We start from the raw sequence: 21148 nt of genomic DNA, 5'->3' as shown, positions 1-21148 counted from the left end.
GGCTGTGTAAAAAAAATATGAATTTCTGTGTTGAGCATTCTGAAGCACTGATGTTATTTTTTTACTTCGAGAAAACATGATTTGGTCCATTATGTGGTGGTTGGTAGTTTACTTTGTAAGAAGGGAGAAAAAGAAATTCACGTGAGAGGTTCACTCCTTTTTCGAATGAAGATTGTTTTTGTGGGACGATCGAAAAATATGGATTTGAGGTTCACTAGCAAAAATTAATGTGGTTCACTTCTAAGAGTCTTACAGTGCATTTTCAATAGTGGTGTGGTTAACTTGCACCCGAGATGAAGATTGTTTCTGTGGGACGATCGAAAAATATGGATTTGAGGTTCACTAGCAAAAATTAGTGTGGTTCTCTTCTGAGAGTGTTACAGTGCATTTTCAGTAGTGGTGTGGTTCACTTGCACCCGAGATGAAGCGCAAAAAACTAAATCATTATGGAAACCACAAAAATAGTACTGCGGTTCACTTTGATATATGTCGAGGTTCAATTGCCCTCGTCTCTGCGGTGCACTTTCGTTCATAAAAAAAGTTAAAACAAAGACAACAAAAACTCGGATGAGAAAAATTACGTCCGATAAAAGAAATTATGCAGCTCGCTTGCCCGTCCGATGCAGTGCGGTTTTCATTTTGAAGCAGTGCGGTCGGCCATATGATGTTGTTCATCTCGTAAGTGCAAAAAAATTGTTAAGGTAGCGAAAAAAAGTAATGCGGTTCATTTCTTGATAGTGTTGTGGTTCATATACACCCGATGTGAAGTGCACTCTACTTTTTCGTCCTTGAAAACAGTACGTTTGAATAAAAGAAACCATGCAGTTCTCTTAACCGTCTGATGCAGTGCGGTTTTTCGTCTGATGCACTGCGGTTTTCAGTCGGATGAAGTACCCACGTCGATTTGGGTGTCGCGAAAAAATGAGTGTCCGCATTTCGGTAAATTCAAAATTCCTCTTCAACCGTAAAGAATTAGAGAGTGTGTTCTACATGAAAAAGTTGCGCCTCGTCGATATCTTTCCATCGGCGTATAGTTTGAATCATTCCGACCAGCGGTTTGTAAAAAATTCATGAAAACGGCCGCTGCCACTCATCGTCCGCCGCACGATTTTCAAAATTAACTTAAAACCGTAAGGAATCTCAAAAACATTTCAACATATGAAAGTTGCGCCTCGTCCATAGATTTTTAATGGTGTATTACACGCCTCGTTTCGACAAACGGTTAAAAACCTGGAGCGAAAACAGTACTGAAAATTTGAATTTTTTTGAAAAACAGAAATCCGCGATTTAGTAAATTTGAACACTACAAGAAATATGTTAACTAGTGACCTTCTGTCAGTGACCCTGGAAGAATTGGTCATAGATCTATGACCATTTCAGACCAATTGGTCAAAAGCTGTTCGGGGGACTCCAAACCCTAAACTATAACGACCATTTTGGTCAGAAAGGTCGTAATTTCCTTACAAATGGTCATAAAGTAGATAGCACTAGTCCGCTGCCTTATTTCTAGCTGATCATGACCAATATAGATGGTCATAACCCTGTAAATTGTGGTGGGTTGCTATGACTAGGCGCCACCTCATCAGTTTATCTTCGTCAAATATGACCATCTATATTTGTATATTTCTGTCATTCCCAAAATTCCCAAAAAAATCTCATAAATTCTTTGGGTCATATCTTCGTCAAATATGTAAAAAACCTTCCTTGCCTAGTTCAAAAATAATTCAAAAATATCCGTTTTCCTATTCTGTTCAGAAAAACACTTTGTGAAGGAAGTACCACTTTGGCATGTCCAAATGGTATCCATTTTCTACAGTGCTTTCCTATGCCCAAATAACCATCCTCCACCAAATGCCAGCTCAATCCATTCATTATTTTTGTGCCGAGCTTCAACATTCGTATTTATGGCCAGTGTGGTACTTTGCAAAGCAAGTACCACCTAGGCTCCTCCTTTTGAGCTGAAAATTTGTGAAGACGGTCTTCTTAGTAACTGATCAACCTCAGCCGAAACTCACGCCCATTAGCCATATGGATTTCCCGTACCGCTAATCAAACACTTGGCTGCTTATTCATGTTTGAGCATCGATCGGTCTCCTTGTGAGAACTTATGTTGTGATTTTCTTCCTAGCACCTACCTGGGGAGTGCCCAACCCACTAGACATGCCTAGGCCGCCCAGAACACATGGCAACACCACGGTCACGCGGTGACCACGCGGCGGGCATGCGAGTTTACGCGCTCTAGAGTTGGGGCCCTCCGCCACCGTCCAGACCTCGACGTATCGCCACCAAACCATGTATTTATGATTAAATAGGTACTTATGTAACTATAAATGATTTTTGTAAAAAATAAATAGTAAACTATGAGGCAGCTGCAGTTCAAATTTGACCCGCTTCCAACTGAATCGGCGGGAATTTGTCTTTTTCACGAGAGGTGGATCAAAACTTTTTACACCCAACCATTTTGTCAATTGTGCATTAAATATGGCCTAGTATTTTAGAAAATTGATTTGGTCCAATTTTGCAACAAATATATGGTAGGTCCTTCACAAAAAAAACTCATTTCGGGCACTCGGAAAATGGAAAATGTATTTTTCGTGCAAAGAAAATGATAACTCCCTTAGGCAACATTGTTTGGAATTCCAAGATGCACCCTTGTGCACAATATGAGATCATTTGAACAAACTATGCCAAGAATGTGGCCATAAGATTGATCATTTGGCTTGAAAGCCATGAATCTTCACGCATGATAGCTCATCTGAGAACACTTTTTTAAAATAATTGCCGTATTACAAGTTTTATTTTTCCTGGAAACATGGTCACATATAATGACACAATGCGAAGGTTTTCCATTTTTTTGATTTTTTTAAATTTTTTATGCCCATTCAAAATGCGGTCAAAACGGCGGGCTTGACCGTTCCTAGCTAGTGGTTGAATCTTGGAAAATTTTTGGTGTTTCTCTGATTAAATAGATACTTATGTACCTAGAAATGATTTTTGGAAAAAATAAAGAGCAAACTACGAGGTAGCTACAGTTCAAATTTGACCCGCTTCCAACTAAATCAGCGGGAATTTGTCTTTTTCACAAGAGGTGGATCAAAACTTTTTACACCCAACCATTTGGTCAATTGTGCATTAAATATGTCCTAATATTTTAGAAAATTGATTTGGTACAATTTTGCAACAAATATATGGTAGGTCCTTCACAAAAAAACCTCATTTCGGGCACTCAAAAAATGGAAAATGAATTTTCCGTTGAAAGAAAATGAAAACTTCCTTAGGCAACATTGTTTGGAATTCCAAGATGCACCCTTGTGCAGAATATGAGATCATTTGAACAAAATATGCCAAGAATGTGGCCATAAGATTGATCATTTGGCTTGAAAGCCATGAATCTTCACGCATGATAGCTCATTTCTGAGAACACTTTTTTAAAAAAATTGCCGTATTATAAGTTTATTATTTTTCCTGGAAACATGGTCACATATGATGACACAATGCGAAGGTTTTCCATTTTTTTGATTTTTTTAAATTTTTTATGCCCATTCAAAATGCGCTCAAAACGGCGGGCTTGACCGTTCCTAGCTAGTGGTTGAATCTTGGAAATTTTTTGGTGTTTCTCTGATTAAATAGATACTTATGTACCTAGAAATGGTTTTTGGAAAAAATAAAGAGCAAACTACGAGGTAACTACAGTTCAAATTTGACCCGCTTCCAGCTGAATCGGCAGGAATTTGTCTTTTTCACGAGAGGTGGATCAAAACTTTTTACACCCAACCATTTGGTCAATTGTGCATTAAATATGTCTTAGTATTTTAGAAAATTGATTTGGTACAATTTTGCAACAAATATATGGTAGGTCCTTCACGAAAAAACCTCATTTCGGGCACTCGAAAAAATAATTAAAAATAGATAGAAAATAAGAAATGCATAGAAAATGGTGCTCATCCATAAAATGTGGTCTAACTTGAGTGAAAAATTTGTGTGATGCCTTTTTGCAAAATAGTTTTGATAGCTACTTCACAAAATCCCTCTATTTTTAGTACTTGAAAACTATTTTAGATCACTGATTTTCTGAACCAATCAAAACTCTTCCCACGGATCGATGACATGGCGCCCATCCAGCCATCCATCCATACATATCTCCACATCCGTCCATCCATCTATCTACAGAAAAAAGAAGATACCCCCTCCCCCCGCAGCCCAAACCCTAGATCAGATCCCCCATCACACCCCTCCTCCCTGCTCCCAATGTCCCCGCTGCTGCCACCTCCTCCCCGTACCCGCCCCCTCCCGATCCAGTCCTCTCCCACCCACCGCCGACCTCATCGTCCTCCTCAGCCACCACCACCGACCTCGTCCCTCCCTCCCCTCTCCGCATCTCCCGACCACCTCTACGCCCGAGGAGATCGAGCGAGCGCCCGAGTGCGCCCGTCCTCGCAGCCTCCTCCCACGATTCCCCGCGCCCGAGCCCCACGAGAGGAGCTCCTCCTGTGTTTTTGCACGCCGCCGCCGGCGACCACCAGCCACATCTTGCCAGAGCCAGTAGATGAGTGCCACCCTTCTTCTCCGTTCTCTTCTTCCCGTGCTCTCTTTCTTCCTCCTTTCTCTCTCTCACACATCTCGATTTCTCTCTCTGTCTCAAACAGTGCACTTCGTCGCCAAGGACGCTCGCGTCCCCGACCTTGCAGCGCGCCGCCCCGATGCGAAGTCCCTCCTTGTCGTTCCTGCGCCGCGGAGCCGAAACCTCGCCCAAGTCCAAGCGCCGCCGACGTTTGCCTCCTCGCCATGGCCTCCCCTGCTTCGTCTGCTTCGCGGACAGAGCTCCGTCTCCGTCAACGTGTCCTCTCACCGTCTCTGTTCGCTGTCGGGCTCAGTCGACTCCAGCAGCACCCCCACGGTGTCGCTCCGCTCGGCACCCGAGGTATATCCCGGCACCATCAATTTTAGGTCCGTGCTTGTTCTTGCGAGTTAAGATCAATCTTGAAATTCTTCTATCCAGCGTCTCTCCAGCTTGCAGTAGTAGCTCTCTTCTCAAGTGCGCCCACCAGCCAGGCCGTTCGTCTCCAGCTCTCTGCTCTGGCTCTGTATTGCGTTGTTCATTCAATCAGGGATCTATTCCAAGGTCTTGGGTCCGCCCTCTCCATGGAGAAAGGGGATATCTATTCATTTTGCGTAAGTGATTGATCAGCGAGCGTGCGTGCTGAATATGTTCTCCACTGTCAAGGATTTATTTATTGTCTTGTTAACTTCTAGCTACCTGCTGCTTGCGTTGCATTGCATTGCATTGTGTGTCAACTGATTAATCAGCGTGCGTGCTGAATATGTTCTTCACTGTCTAGGATTTCTGCTGTGTTTTTTTACTTGTAATAAATACTGTTAAAGTAGCCAGCCACTAGGATCTGAAGCGCTCAAGACCTGTGACAGTTTTGCTTGATTTTCCTCTTCATACTAGCTAGTTTCTAAAAGGATCTTGATTCAAATACATTACAATCTGCTCATTTTTTTATCTCCAAGCAGAGGTTCTAGTAATGAAATTGCTCTAGTAATGTAATAGGCGTGGGACTGTTCTGCAAACTAGCATGTGTAGTGCAACACATTATTCAGTCACCACTTCTTTCCTGCACATTAGTAGGGTAGCTGCATAATCTGTCTATTTCTCTTTCCTTTATGTAAATAGTTGACATGATGCCATATTGCAGTATTGCAAGTTTGGAGAAACAAGTTTCAAAAATTGATTTCTCCACCTGCTGCTTCCATTCTTATTAATCAGTGTGCCAATAATGGCATCTGTTTTGAGGCGACTCCATCCTGTTCGTGATAGTAATTTGTTTAAAACCGCAAGGCAGCTTTGCTTTCTGCAGTATCTCCTGCCTTGTTTTGTTCAGTCGACAGAGGCTTGAGGCAGAGCAAAGGCTTGCCGATTATTGCTTACAACGCCAAGTTGCAATTACCTGGTATGTGTAGCGTGGCTAGCTTGTGTTGATTGGTTTTGAGATATAATTGGAAACTGATTGTGTGTCAGTACAACAAACGTGATGATTTTTTTTGAATAGCAAACATGCTGATGGAAGTGTCCTTCCATACGTGATTCTAATTTGCACTTCTCGATCAGAGGCATCTCCAGTACGTGACACACTTTGGATGCGCAAACGAATATGTGCGTGTTTCACATATTACGTGAGAAAATTTTGTTAGTTCTCGGCCATTATAATTAGGATCCACAGCTTGTTTGCCTCGCTTTGCTAGGCTGTTTGGGAACGTATGTCATAGATAGGTGTAGTTTTCTTTTTTTTACAGGTACATGGCCGTGTAGGAATTGGACTCAACTCATTGCCTTGCATGGCAGTCTAGAAATCATATGGGGTATGGAGACATCTATACATGGTTACTTTTTAATAATATAATAGATTAGTTGTAAATGTGCCCCTTACCGAAGAAGATAAGAATCCATATGTGTTATGCAAAATTAACTTTGTCATCTTGTAAGCGCTCTAGGCAGTGTCTAGAGGGTGAAAAATATGAGAACAAAAAAGAATTACTGTATTAATTTACAACAACCATCCTTTACTTCGTCCATGTCATTGTTGTTTATCCCTGGGAGTAATTTTAACTTGAAACTCTCTGGTGAACTGCCATTTAGAGTACATTTGCTTACTCTGTTAATTTTTTTCGGTTACTCCATCTTGCTCTGTTAAGTAAAATTAGATATGTGGAGTAGCAGCAGTAAGCTAGACCCTCCATCTTGCTCTGTACATAGTCAAAGCTACTCCAAGTTAGCAGCAGTACTGTTAACTTCTCAATTTGCTTGGATTACATTTAAATTGTAGTACTCCAGTACTCCAGTAATTTTGCTTAGAGTATTTAACAAGATTGAACTGTATTTGTGCGGAGTAATTTTTCTTGGAGTATTTAACAAGATTGAACAAGATTTAACTTTTCAACATTTAACAGTACTTTTCAGTTTCTGAACATGCTTCTGAATATTTGCAGATTCTGAACATGCAAGCAAATATGCAGGAGTAAACAAGTTCTTGCAGTAGATATTGTAAGTGTTTGTTCTGAACATGTACTATCACCGAAGATATTGCAAGTGGTCTGACAAGATTTTCTCAATTTGCAAGTTTAGTTACTTTTCCAGTTAATTAACTGGACATCTTGGAGTAGTTAGAAAATCATGAATTATTTGCAGAAATTCGTAGAAGTATTGTACTCCAGTGTGCATTACTTACATAAACTTGCTTGCAAGCTTATTTTCTGACTTTCATATTCTGAAACTGAAAAAGCTTAGTTAAATTCTATTAAGTTTCAGTAATATTCAGTGGAGTGGATTGTTTACTGTAAATTTTGAACATCACAGTAATTTCCCTGGCTGTTAACTGCTGTAGCATTAGGAGTAGTTTTACTGCAGTACTGCTTGAACTACTCCAAGCATTAGGAGTACTGTAAAGTGAGTAAATGGAGGGCGAGGAATTTTTACTGCAATGTAGGATTGCACAGGGAGTTGTTAGTAGTACATGTTGATGATCATAGTCAGGAGATGGAGGGTGAGACACAGCCATGGAGAGGAGCAGCAGCTCAAGGTCCTTTCTCCTCCACGCCACCTCTGCCCCTCTCTCGTTTTGATTTGCTATGTTGGGTTCCAAGATTAGAAATATTTTTTGTTTCCATCTTTATCCATGTGCTATCATTAACTCTGAGAAAATGTTATGTTTTTGCTGATTAGTGGCAGTACATCTTTGCTTTACTATTCCTAGCAGCTGCAGTTCATCTACCATATACATGTTGTGTACATTCTGAACCCCCAAACATGACACAAGTGATATGTATATGCAGCAGGGAATCGTCAACTTGTACAGTTTGTTTACTGGATGTAACTTGTACAATTTTTACTTGAATATGTTCAGTTATGAAGTCGTGTAGTTGTTTTTTCTCATCAGTTCTAAATTGCAGTACTTTACTGAATTGTTGATGATGCTTAATGAATCTAGCTTGTTGGGTTCAGTCTCTTGTTTAGATGGAATAGCACCCCATCACCTGTTGTTGTTGTTATTCACCCTATCCTTGTTGTTCTGTTTTCTTGTTGGCAGATATTTTGAGTAAATTCAAGACGAAAGATGTTCAAAGAAGTTCCAAGACATTCTTATATAGCAAGTTATGTAATAATAGTTGGGTTATCTGGGAATTTAATGTATCTTCTCTCTATTTGTGAATGAAATAGTAATTATGTATGTGAATTAATGTATCTTCTCTCTGTTTGTGAATTTCATGTATGTTTTAGAATTACAATTTCTGTTTCATATGAACTAGTAATTATGTATGTGATTTGAAAATGTGTGCAATGGAAACATGACTCATGCGACCCACTTATCAAAATAATTTGAGCACATTTGAAATTTCTGACGTGTCGGACCAGTGTATGATATTATGATATTTGGGACAAATGTAAAACTGTGGAAAATAAAATGGCAAAAAATAAAAGATCATACGTTGTAAAAGGCCGCATCTAGAAATAAAAAGGCCGAATTGTTGGGCCAGCCCATGTAGCTAGCAAAAATTAATAGGAAAAATAAATATTAAAAAGGACGAATTAATGGGCTCGGCCCATATAAACACCGAATTGGACCGGGCTGATTCTTGTGCCACATCAGATTGGCACGTCGGATGCCTACGTGGCCTGGGGAGGTTGCTAATGACCAAAACAAAACAGTAGACATATTTTGGTCGTAAACGTCTACGACCTTCTCACAGAGAAGGTTGTTAATTTCAGTTCACGACTGCCAGCTTTTGACCATCTGTTTTTGGTCACAAAAAGGTCACAAATGGAAAATAATGACCATTCAGTGACCAATAGTCAAGGTCACAAGTTGACATATTTCTTGTAGTGGAAACTGCTCTTAAATCGTAACGAATTAGAGAAAATAATACATATAAAAAAGATGCGCCTCGATTATATCTTTCCAGTGATGTATCATTTGCTTCATTCCGACGAGCGGTTTAGAAAAAAAGGCGAAAAAACGCTCGCTGCCACTCATCATGGGGCGCACCATTTTCAAAACTTCTCTTAAACCGTGAGGAATCTCGAAAAGTGTTCAACATGGCGAAGTAGCGCCTAATTCATAGCTTTTCAACGGTATATTACACGCATCATTCCGACAAAGGGTTAAAAAACTAGAGCAAAAAAGGTACCAAAAAAACACAGCGTGCAGTTTTTTGCGACGAGAAGTTCACTCGCCTGAGTACTGCAGCACACTTGGTTCAAACAATGACGTGCACTTGCGTTGAGCGTGCAGTGCAGAAGTGTTATCAGAATAGTTATTCTGCTAATATTAGCATAATAGACCGGCTGTATATATATATATATATATATATATAATTTTTGGCCTCGTGAAGGAGAAAGTATCACTCAAGCTTGGAAGAGGCTTAAGTCAATGTTATATTCATGCCCCAATCATGAGCTCTCAAGAGAAATTATTATTCAAAAAATTTATGCTTGGCTTTCTCGTAATGATCAATCCATGCTTGATACTTCTTACACTAGTTCTTTTATGAAGAAGACTATTGAATTCACATGGGATTTATTGGAAAGAATTAAACGCAACTCTGAAGATTGGGAACTCGACGAAGGTAATGAGTCAGGTATAAACCTTAAGTTTGATTGTGTTAAATCTTTTATGGATACCGATGCTTTTCGTGAATTTAGCACTAAATATGGACTTGACTCTAAGCTAGTAGCTTCTTTCTGTGAATCTTTTGCTACTCATGTTGATCTCCCTAAGGAGAAGTGGTTTAAATATCATCCTCCCATTGAAGTAAAAGGAGTAGAACCTATTAAACTTGAAGAAGAAACTGTTACCTATAATGTCGATCCTATTGTTCCTACTACTTATCTCGAGAAACCACATTTTTCTGTTAGAATAAAGGAACATGTTAAAGCTTCAGCTGTGGTTCGTAAGAGTTATACTAGAACACCTACACCCCCTGAACAAATTAAAGTTGCACCTAGTATTGCTATGGTTAAATATCTCTTGGTTGATAACATTAATGGGCATGCTATTTATTTCTATGATGAAGCTGCCAGAATTGCTAAACCCGATATTAAAGATAAACATAGACCCATTGTTGGCATGCCTATTGTTTCTGTTAAAATAGGAGATCATTGTTATCATGGCTTATGTGATGTGGGTGCTAGTGTGAGTCCAATTCCTTTTACCTTATATCAAAAAATTATGAATGATATTGCACCTGCTGAGATAGAAGATATTGATGTTACTATTGGGCTTGCCAATAGAGATACTATATCACCAATTGGGATTGTTAGAGATGTTGCAGTCTTGTGTGGGAAAATAAAATACCCTACTGATTTTCTTATTCTTGCTTCCCCACAAGATGATTCTTGTCCCATTATATTTGGTAGACCTTTCTTGAATACTTTTAATGCTAAGATAGACTGTGAGAAAGAAATTGTTACTGTAAGTTTTGGGAATGTGTCTCATAATTTTAATTTCTCTAAATTTCATAGACAACCCCATGATAAAGAATTGCCTAGTAAGGATGAAATTATTGGTCTTGCTTTTATTGCCGTTCCTCCTACCGATCATTTAGAACAATATTTGCTAGACCATGAAAATGATATGTTTATGAATGAAAGAAAGGAATGAGATGAAATATTCTTTAATCAAGGGGCTGTTTTGAAGCACAACTTGCCTGTTGAAATCCTTGGGGATCCTCCTCCACCTAAGGGTGATCCCGTGTTTGAGCTTAAACAATTACCTGATACTCTGAAATATGCTCATCTTGATGAAAAGAAGATATATCATGTCATTATTAGTGCTAACCTTTCAGAGCATGAAGAAAAGAAATTATTGAAAACTCTGAAGAAGCACCGTGCCGATATTGGATATACTCTTGATGATCTTAAGGGCATTATTCCCACTCTATGTCAGTACAAAATTAATATGGAGCCTGATGCTAAACCCGTTGTTGATCACCAACGACGGTTAAATCCTAAGGTGAAAGAAGTGGTATGAAATGAAATAATAAAGCTTCTGGAGGCAGGTGTAATTTATCCTATTGCTGATAGTAGGTGGGTAAGTCCCGTTCATTGTGTCTCTAAGAATGGAGGTATTACTGTTGTTCCTAATGATAAGATTGAATTGATTCCACAAAGAATTGTCATAGGTTATAAAATGGTAATTAATTTTCTCAAATTAAACAAAGCTACTAGAAAAGATCATTACCCTCTACCTTTTATTGACCAAATGCTAGAAATACTATCCAAACATAGACATTTTTGCTTTCTAGATGGTTATTCTGGTTTTTCTCAAATACCTGTGTTAAAAGAGGATCAAGAAAAGACCGCTTTTACTTGCCCTGTCGGTACTTTTCCTTATAGACGTATGCCTTTTGGTTTATGCAATGCACCTGCTACCTTTCAAAGATGTATGACTGCTATATTCTCTGACTTTTGTGGAAAGAGTGTTGAGGTTTTCATGGATGATTTCTCAGTTTATGGAACTTCCTTTGATGATTTCTTAAGCAACCTTGATCGAGTTTTGCAGAGATGTGAAGAAACTAATCTTGTCTTGAATTGGGAGAAGTGCCACTTTATGGTTAATGAAGGTATTGTCTTGGGGCATAAAATTTCTGAAAGAGGTATTGAAGTTGATAAAGCTAAAGTAGATGCTATTGAAAAGATGACGTGTCCTAAAGATATCAAAGGTATAAGAAGTTTCCTTGGTCATGCTGGTTTCTATAGGAGGTTTATTAAAGACTTTTCTAAAATTTCTAGGACTTTCACTGATCTCTTGCAAAAATATGTTCCTTTGGTTTTTGATGATGATTGTGTAGAAGCATTTGAAATACTTAAGAAAGCCTTGATTTCTGCACCAATTGTTCGGCCACCTGATTGCAATTTACCCTTTGAAATTATGTGTGATCCTAGTGATTATGTTGTCGGTGTTGTTCTAGGACAAAGAGTTGATAAGAAATAGAATGTTATTCATTATGCTAGTAAAACTCTACACAGTGCCCAGAGAAATTATGCTACTACTGAAAAAGAATTTTTTTAGTAGTTGTTTTTGCTTCTGATAAGTTCAGATCTTATATTGTTGATTCCAAAGTAACTGTTCACACTGATCATGCTGCTATTAAATATCTTATGAAAAAGAAAGATGCTAAACCTAGACTTATTAGATGGGTTCTCTTGCTGCGAGAATTTGATTTGCATATTATTGATACAAAGGGGGTTGAGAACCCCGTTGCAGACAACCTGGTTCGAAAATGTTCTTGATGACCCATTGCCTATTGATGATATCTTTCCTGATGAGCAATTAGCTGTCATAAATGCTTCTCGTAATACTCCATGGTATGTTGATTATGCTAATTACATTGTTGCTAAATTTATCCCACCTAGTTTCACATACCAGCAAAAGAAAAAGTTTTTCTGTGATTTAAGACATTACTTTTGGGATGACCCACACCTTTATAAAGAAGGAGTAGATGGTGTTATTAGACGTTGTGTACCTGAGCATGAACCGGAACAGATCCTACACAAGTGCCACTCCGAGGCCTACGGAGGACACCACGCTGGAGATAGAACTAAACATAAGGTATTGCAATCTGGTTTTTATTGGCCTACTCTCTTCAAGGATGCTTGTTAGTTTGTCTTGTCTTGTGATGAATGCCAGAGAATTGGCAATATTAGTAGATGTCAGGAAATGCCTATGAATTATTCACTTGTTATTGAACCATTTGATGTTTGGGGCTTTGATTATATGGGACATTTTACTTCCTCAAATGGGTACACACATATTTTAGTTGTTGTTGATTACGTTACTAAGTGGGTAGAAGCTATTCCAACTAGTTGTGCTGATCATAACACTTCCATTAAGATGCTTAAAGAAGTTATTTTCCTGAGGTTTGGAGTCCCTAGATATTTGATGACTGATGGCGGTTCACATTTTGTTCATGGTGCTTTCCGTAAAATGCTTGCTAAGTATGACACTACTAGGAAAAGGCCTGCTAGTGGTGCACCTGTTTTGCCAACTAATGGCGCACTACAAGTGCGCCACTAGCATCACGCCATTAGATTTTTTTACTAATGGCGCACCACAAGTGTGCCATTAGTATACCAGATACTAATGGCGCACCAGGTAGTGCGCCATTAGTACACCATACGGTGCGCCATTAGTATGCCTCCCAGGGAGCCATATTTAACCATGTGCTCTAGCTTACTAATGGCGCACTTTGTTGATGATGTGCCACTAGTGTGCATTTTGCAGTGCGCCACTAAAGTGTTGGGTGGTGCGCCACTAGTATTAATATTAGGGATTTTTTTTCTTTTCTGATATTTGCACAGGTTACAAAACATATTACTGCACAGAATATAGACAGCACAACATATAAACAGCAGAGTTATCAAATACAATAGAAGATTAGTCTCCGAATACAATTCATCATATTAGTCTCCGAATTCAAAAGACCGAACAAAGTTAGAACATTACAAGTCTCGAAACCGCGAGTAGCGAGTTTGTCTTCACATTACAAGTCGATATTGATCATCTAAACTACCATCACATAGAAGAGATCTGCGGTCATCACGATTAGCATCATCGCGATGAAACTGGTCTTCATCCGGTTCCTCCTCCGCTCCCTCCTCTCTCCCGCTAGATAGCGCGCGTATCTAGCTTCCGCCTCCGCCCTAGTGGTGTACCCTTTGTAACTGTTACCGCTGAAACGGTGAACCTGTCTCCAACACTCCTCCCAGTCGTCGTAGACTCCGGGAACCTTACCCTTGTACACGACATACGATGGCATCTCTATGCACTAGCCAAACAAAACGTTACTAGCAATTCACAGACAATACATAAGCAATATATAAGTATGCAACAAAAGGATCGGAAGAGAAAAGCAACACATTAATAGCACGATTCATGGTCCTACTAATAAATAGCATTGATTACATATAAGTTGAACGACTGTCCAAACCAAAGAGACATACAAGTTCATTAAAGTTTAATAATACAACATGAGCCAATCGACATTTCAGAACTACATAGCATCACTACTTTCGACTCGACTCAGGGACCGGAGCATGGATGAAGCCGTCGTCTTTCGTGATGGTCATGAAATCGCGGGCGTTGTCAGCCTGCATTTGTAGCGTTGTTTCTATCTCACTGTTGGACGGTTGATATCTGAGATAGAACTGCCCCGAGGTACGAAGGACATCTTGATGGATGATTCCACAAACTCCGACTGGATGCGAAAGAATTCTTGTCTGATGTCCGCGTCCTGGATTGCCGACAAGCGTGCGGCCCAATCTTTGAGATTATTTGGTAGCAGAAGGTCATTATGGTACCGTACGATCGCCCGCATGTGATGGAGGGCGTAGTAGGCATCCTTCTGACCGCCAGGCGGCTGCTTGACGCAGGGGAACGTCGTATTGTGGGTGAAGATGTGCTTGTCGTACCTACGAACTGGCCTACTGAAGGTGCCTCCAGATCTGGCGTAGCCGGGGAGAACATCATCAAGAACTTTCTTGATATTTGTGTAGTCTTTCTTCGACTGACGGTCCGGGTCGAAATACGTGGCCATGGAATATTTCGGGCTTAATAGGATGAGTGTGCAATGTGTGTCACTGCACAAAACATGGAATGTTAGAAAAAAAAAGAATGATCGAAATCTAAGAAATCATATGTTACGGGGCGGTGAGGGGATGACTTACTCGGGAAAGTAAGGCACGAGGAAGTTATCCTTATCTGGGTTTGCCAGAATGACGCCTTCGAGGTATGAACTCGCGACTTGCCGGTCCCCAGCGCTGCCCAAGATCTTGGCACGCATGTAGAAGGGGTCGACTATCACGTGTCCGGGGTCTTGTCTCTAATGATCCGCATCTCCATACTCAGCGAAAATAGCTGAACGAAGGTGTAGTGCAGCGGATGAAGGTTAAACATAGCGAAGATGTCATCAAACCATAGGACAATCGTACCCCCGATGGCGCTATCCACAAACCCCTTGCCCTCTGGCACCTTGGCCACGAAAACCGGGTATGCCACATCATTCTCGGAGAGACGCCGCTTCTCCAAAGAAAGAACACTGTCATGCAGACTCCGCATAGCACCGATTGCAGCATTGAGCAGATTAGTCGGTAGCATCGGCCTACCCGCCACATGCACCCTCCTCGAGATATCCTTAGGTGAAGGTGGCCCGTCCTGAGCACGGATCGTACTTCGTGCCAGCTGGCTCGCACCGCCCTTGTTATTCTTTCGTTTCCGTCCCTTCTTCCTCATCTGCTGTAATGGGATCGAGTTCTGCTCAGAGCCCGCCTTCTTGAGTGTGTTGGGGCTGATAATATTCCGCACCTCGGCTATCTGAGGCTCGGTGAAGGCGGCAGCTATTGGCGTCTCCTGAGAACTGAACGCCATACGACGCCTGTTGTAATTGGGTTTCTCTGCGGTACCAGCTAGATGCGGTCGTCTTTTTCAGGGTTGGGTTCTTGAGAAGGAGGCCCGAAGAATTCGTCACCGTCCCCATGTTCGGCAAAGTACTTATCGACATTGGTAAATGTACCGTCGTCGTTGTCGTCGTCGTCCAGATCCTGTGCCATATGCATGTCCGGATCCTGTGCCATAGGGATGTCCGGCATGTCCGGTAGCATTGCAGCGGTCTTGCCATGGCTTGGCGTCGGCACGATTGGCGGTGTTGTCTGTGGGGTGGTGTCCCCCGCCCCCAAACGAATCTGGCTCTTCGGCCAAAGCAGGGGCTAGCTTACGCAGGCGCTGAGGGTCATCACATCATCTTCGTCGGCCCCAGTGGGTCGAATCGGAGGTAACAACTCGTCGCAGCCTGGCAGCACCCGAACCAGTTCAACCCTATACACGGTGGGTGGCATCGGATTACCGTGAACACGGGGTTGCCCGGTTAAACGATTCTGCCCTCGGCGACATCGATCAACTCGCCGCCCACGAAGTGCAGGAGAGTGCATGGAACGTCGGCGGCGCCCTGCGAAAACATGTAGGGCGTCAGGGATGCCCAGTCAAAGGCAAGGAGATGAAGTCATCGGCCGAGAGGCTTAGTTACCGTGATGGCGTCGAGCTCGGCTAATGTCGAGGCACCGCCAACGGCGGGCGTGCAACTGACGGAGGGGCCGCTTGCTGCCGAGGTGCCGGCCGGCATACACCCGGGTGCATTAAGCTCCAATGCCCGTGCCGGCGCCGGAGACACTGATACCGCCTCTGCCGGAGACACCAATGGCGCCGCCTGCGCGTTGTGCAAGTTGCTGGCCGTGAAGCTGGGAACCGGGGGCGGCCCCTGTTGGCCGCCCGCAATCCACGTCTGCAGCCCCTGAATCAAGGTAGGCACAATCACGGTGAGCGTCGTTCCCAGTTGTTGTTGCACTTTCTCTTGGACAATCCCCGGAATCCGCGCCACTTGTGCCTTGAGTTCTTGAACCTCGCGCGACTGGCTTTCCGAGCTGGTCTTTTTCTCCTTTCGCCCACCAGGGTTATAGTATGACGACCATGTTGTGGACAAGCCTTTGCCGGCCACACGACCAGCTGACGACAGCTTACTGAGCTTATCCTTGTTTTTCATTATGTTCAACGCCCTATTTAGAGTGTTGTCCCAAGGGGAGCTCTGAGACGACCCCGCGCTACTGCTTTCAGTCTCCTGCGGAAGGAATGTGAACCATTTAGAAATTTGGCTTCATTAATTAGAATGCAACCATATGAGCTAATTACGCGGGGGTGTATTCCTTACCAGAACACGCTCAAGCGCCTTGGTCTTTGGATCCGTGGTAAGCTCCTTTGTTACCGGGTCCTCCTTGTACCGGGCCCTGACATAGTTCCTGGTCTGCTTCTCACGGTATTTCTCGAAGCAGGGCGGTAGGCCTTGCTCGGCACGCTCCGCGTCCTCCTTATCCCATATAGGTTCCGCCACTCTGTAACCGCCGGGACCGAGTTTGTGGACCCCTAAGTTCAAGTCCCGCACCTCTATCCCCCACTGACTTGATTCCTCGGATGCGCTGCTCTCGCACTTGATCTTGAACTCCTTGTAGTCATCTTCGCTGATCGAAGGATTTTTCGCCTTGATCTTCTCATAACTATCACCTTTGTTAATCATTCTCTTCACCGCGCTTCTCCAAGTAGACAGGGCCGTGCTCATCTTTGTGAGGGCGGCACTGTTCACTTTATTCCCTGAGAGGCGTGTGTTTGCAAAGTTAGCGGGGAACTTGTATCGTTCGTGCAGCTTCGTGAAGAGGAGGTTGCGCAAATTCCCGCGGTCCTTATGCCTTAGGTTCTCGGTGTTGATCGAGACGGTGCTCCGGAGAATGCACTGAGCTGAACCGAGTACCCCTTGACTAATTCTTTGGGCGCCGTCGGATGCTCGTCATAGTTCACTTCAGTAAATTCCTCCTTGATGGTGCCGAGCACGATCGGGCGCCGGTTCTTCCATTGCCTCTTCGGTTGGCTGCCATATGTGCGTGCGCTGCCATCATCAGTGGTGGCATCCTCGGCGGCACCATCAGTGGTATCATCCCCGACGCCACTAGGGGTTGTGTAGTCAGGATCGGTGTCTTCTGCGGCGTCCTCATAGCGGTGAGGTTCTTCCTCCATCTCCTGGGACAACTCCCAGAATGCCTTGCCGCCCGAACCGCCGGCCTCATCATTGTGGGCCATGTTTCGCTCTAAATAGGAAAAAAGTTTGGTCAAAAAGTTGGTTATTGTCAAGGAACAAGATCATGGTCTCATCATTTAGGGTTTGTCGACACCGAGGCATCCTAAAAGGTAAGCTTTTATCATTTAGGGTTTGTCGACGCCGAGGCACCCTAAAAGCCTAAGCTTTCATCATTTAGGTTTTTATTGACACCGAGGCACCCGAAAAGCCAAGGTTTTATAATTTAGGGTTTGTCGACGCTGAGGCACCCTAAATGCTAAGTTAAGTTTTCATCATTTAGGGTTTATCGATGCCGAGGCATCCTAGGTTGACTAATATATATGGGTATCTTCTAATAATATACCCTATCAAGAAAAGGGAAGGAGAATTCTAAGTTGGGCCTAATCACTTGGCTCTATTGCCACCTATGGTTTAATGCAGCAAGAATAAAGGGGCAGTTGATCTTACTTAATTAAGTACTAAGATACCCCGGGCCATGCATTAGTCACAAGTACCCCATATGTCCTATTTTTAGCAAAGTCATGCTAAAATTCACGGAAAATTTCAGCATGACCTTTGCTGAAAATAGGACATATGGAGTACCCGAATTTGCCAGAACAGAAGTTAATCGACATTCCGGCAAACTCAAGGGCCTCTTGGGGTACAGCAGCTGCATCACAAGTTGACAAAATTCCCAAGTAGTACACCAGCAACATCACAAGTAGTACCAATGAACATATAGTCCAGCACATTCTGAATTTCGATAAATGACAGCAAGTTAACTCATGCTGACAGCAACAAACTTATAACAACATAAATGAAATTGCAGTTGTACGATCATAAACTTATAACAACATAAACTCATGCTGACAGCAACAAATTGCAATGATCAAGCTATCTGAAAACAGAGTACTTGTTGATTAACTATCAAGCAATCTAAAAACAGAGTACTTGTTTATTAACTGGCAGGGTAGATAAGAGACTGCAAATTAAATAGCCATATATCCATCTTCTGAGCTATGAGCCATGGACCATCCACCCCATGAACTAGGAGTGTCATGCAGCATAAAAACTTCCAGTGGCCAGAAGAACTGCACCAAAGCAACTGGAGTTTTGCAACTATGTGATAGTGAACAACAAAAGAGGTGCTGCTGCTCAGGGCTTCGATTTGAAATACTATTGGAAGATAACTAACTAAAAATATGTGGAAGTGGAGCATTACTACTCTACAGAAAGATAACGCAATGTAACAAAAGTGTAACTCTATCTATCTACAATGAGTGGAAATGGCCAAGCCTAAACAACTTACTACTTAACCAATTCTCAGGCAGGCCATACACAACACTGTGGCTCATAACGCACCAACCAGTCAGAAAACAAGAGCAGTTCAGCACCACTGATAAAGTGCTCCAGCTACCAAACCAAACAAGTAAATCAATTACCACACCAGCAGAACCATACAGTCAGTCTCGTGACCCTCACCATACATGTCACTATGATAGAGCATTTGAAGGGAAAATCACATGTTAGGCACGCATAGTGATATGGGGCACATTCAGATGCATACTAGTACAGCATGCGCATAGAAATGGTGCTCTGTTTTACTATCTGATTCTGTCAAAGTGCAAGCATGTGATGCAAACAAGTAGGTGGCTCTGCTCGCACGCGCCGTTTGTACAGAAAGAAGAGTGGATTACTAAATCACAAAATTTCCTTGAGAGCTCCAACCGGCGCAAGCACAACAACAGCAATGTTGGGGGGCAAGGCGCAGTCGTCGCTAAAATGATGGACAATTGAACCAACCTACAACAATTTCAGACTACAGTTGCCGATAATTACCAACTCCTGACAGTTTCAGACTACAGCAGTTTCAGTTAACTATTTTTTAGACTACAACAATTTCAGTGAACTTTACCAACTCCTGGAATGTTACATGTCTGTCTTGGATAGGATGCAGGTGTACATGGACCAGAATGAAATCTAGTATTAGGAATTTACAGAAGATGTGCAGTGCAATGCAAGAACCCCAAGTCTGCGACCTACCGTGGCCGATGCACGAAATTCGGTTGTAGCTGAGGTTGAGCACGCGAAGCTTCGTCAGTTCCCGGAGCCCCTCGACGTTGGCGATCTTGTTCCGCGACAGATCCAGCGAGTGCAGGCCCTTCGGCAGCGATCCGGGGGAGATATGAACTGCATGACGAACAGAACATCCCAAATTCAGCAACGGAAGCTGTACTATCTATCTACTAGTTACTGAATGTCTGAAGATGCTACTGTCTAGGACGGGAGCGCGGGAGCGCGCGAGCACGCAGGAACGGCGGCCGCACCTAACCCTAGGTCGCCGCCCCGTGGGGGCATGGGCATGAGCGAGGGAGAGAGGGAGGGAGGGAGAGAGACTAACCAGGCCGCGCGGGGAGGCTCGCGCTGCCGTCGAGGAGCGCGTCCGACAAGGCTAGCCGCCGTCGAGGGGCAGCTCCGACGAGAGAGATTTGGGGGCGGCAGCGGTCTGGTGGGGGTTGGGGGCGTCGGGGGCGGTGGGGGTCGGCGTCGGGGGCGGTGGGGCGACGGGCAGCGAGGCGCCGGGGCGTTGGGGGCGGTGGTGGTCGGGTGCGGCGGGGGCAGTGAGCACGGCCGGGGACGGGAAGCACGGGGGCGGCGCGGGTGAGGTGAGGCAGTGGGGGCGGGTGAGGTGAGGCAGAGAGAAAAATGTGAGATAGGGGATAGATTTTAGTGCGGGGAGGGTTAGCAATGGCGCACCCCCTAGTGGTGCGCCATTAGTAAAAAAAAATCGATAGCAATGGCACACCTCCTGGCGGTGCGCCATTAGTAACCTTTTTTTTCTGATAGCAATGGCGCACCTCCTAGCGGTGCGCCATTAGTAACCTTTTTTCTGATAGCAATGGCGCACCTCCTAGCGGTGCGCCATTAGTAATTTTATTATTATTATTTTTAGTTGCATCTTTAGTATTTGGTTCAGTTTGCGAATTAATATTAACTAAAATTTATATGCAGTGGCGATCCCGGCCGACCCGTTGGCGTACTCGATGCAGGCGGAGGAGGCACGGCTCCTGGAGTGGACGGAGGGGGGCCGCGAAGGGTTCGGCCGGCTGGGCGCGCCGCGGCGGAGGGCCGGCAGCGGCGGCTTGAACCCTAGGTCTCGCTCGGGGGGGGGGGGGGGAGGGAGGGGTGGGTGGTGCGCTCGGCCGATTCCGTTCGGGGGAACCGAGCGAGGAGACAGGGAGGGTGCGGGGGGTTGTCGGCGGCGGTGGAGCGGGGGGTCGTCGGCGGTGGAGTGGGGGATCTGGCGAGGGGGGATAGCGCGCGATCGAGATGGAGGGGGATCTTGCGCGGGGGGCGAGGGGAAAGGGATAGATGGGGGAAGGTTAGCAATGGCGCACCCCCCAGGGGTGCGCCCTAAGTATATCCATAGCAATGGCGCACCACCGAGGGGTTGCGCCATAAGTAACTTTTTTTAGTTGCGTCTAATAATTTTTTA

General features: G+C 43.6%; 1 long non-coding RNA gene across 1 annotated transcript; it reads left to right on the top strand.

Annotated features, from left to right (window-relative positions):
• Positions 1 to 4227: 4227 nt before the first annotated feature.
• On the top strand, positions 4228 to 8261 carry LOC109775839 (uncharacterized). Its single transcript, XR_012183959.1, has 4 exons — positions 4228 to 4921; positions 5000 to 5172; positions 6991 to 7580; positions 8088 to 8261. It is a non-coding gene; the product is annotated as an uncharacterized lncRNA (long non-coding RNA).
• The last annotated feature ends 12887 nt before the right edge of the window (positions 8262 to 21148 follow it).

The sequence above is a fragment of the Aegilops tauschii genome, chromosome 5, assembly GCF_002575655.3.
Source record: "Aegilops tauschii subsp. strangulata cultivar AL8/78 chromosome 5, Aet v6.0, whole genome shotgun sequence".
Lineage (NCBI taxonomy): Eukaryota > Viridiplantae > Streptophyta > Magnoliopsida > Poales > Poaceae > Aegilops > Aegilops tauschii.
Note: the sequence above shows the minus strand (reverse complement) of the source record. Positions and strands in the feature narration are given on the sequence as shown.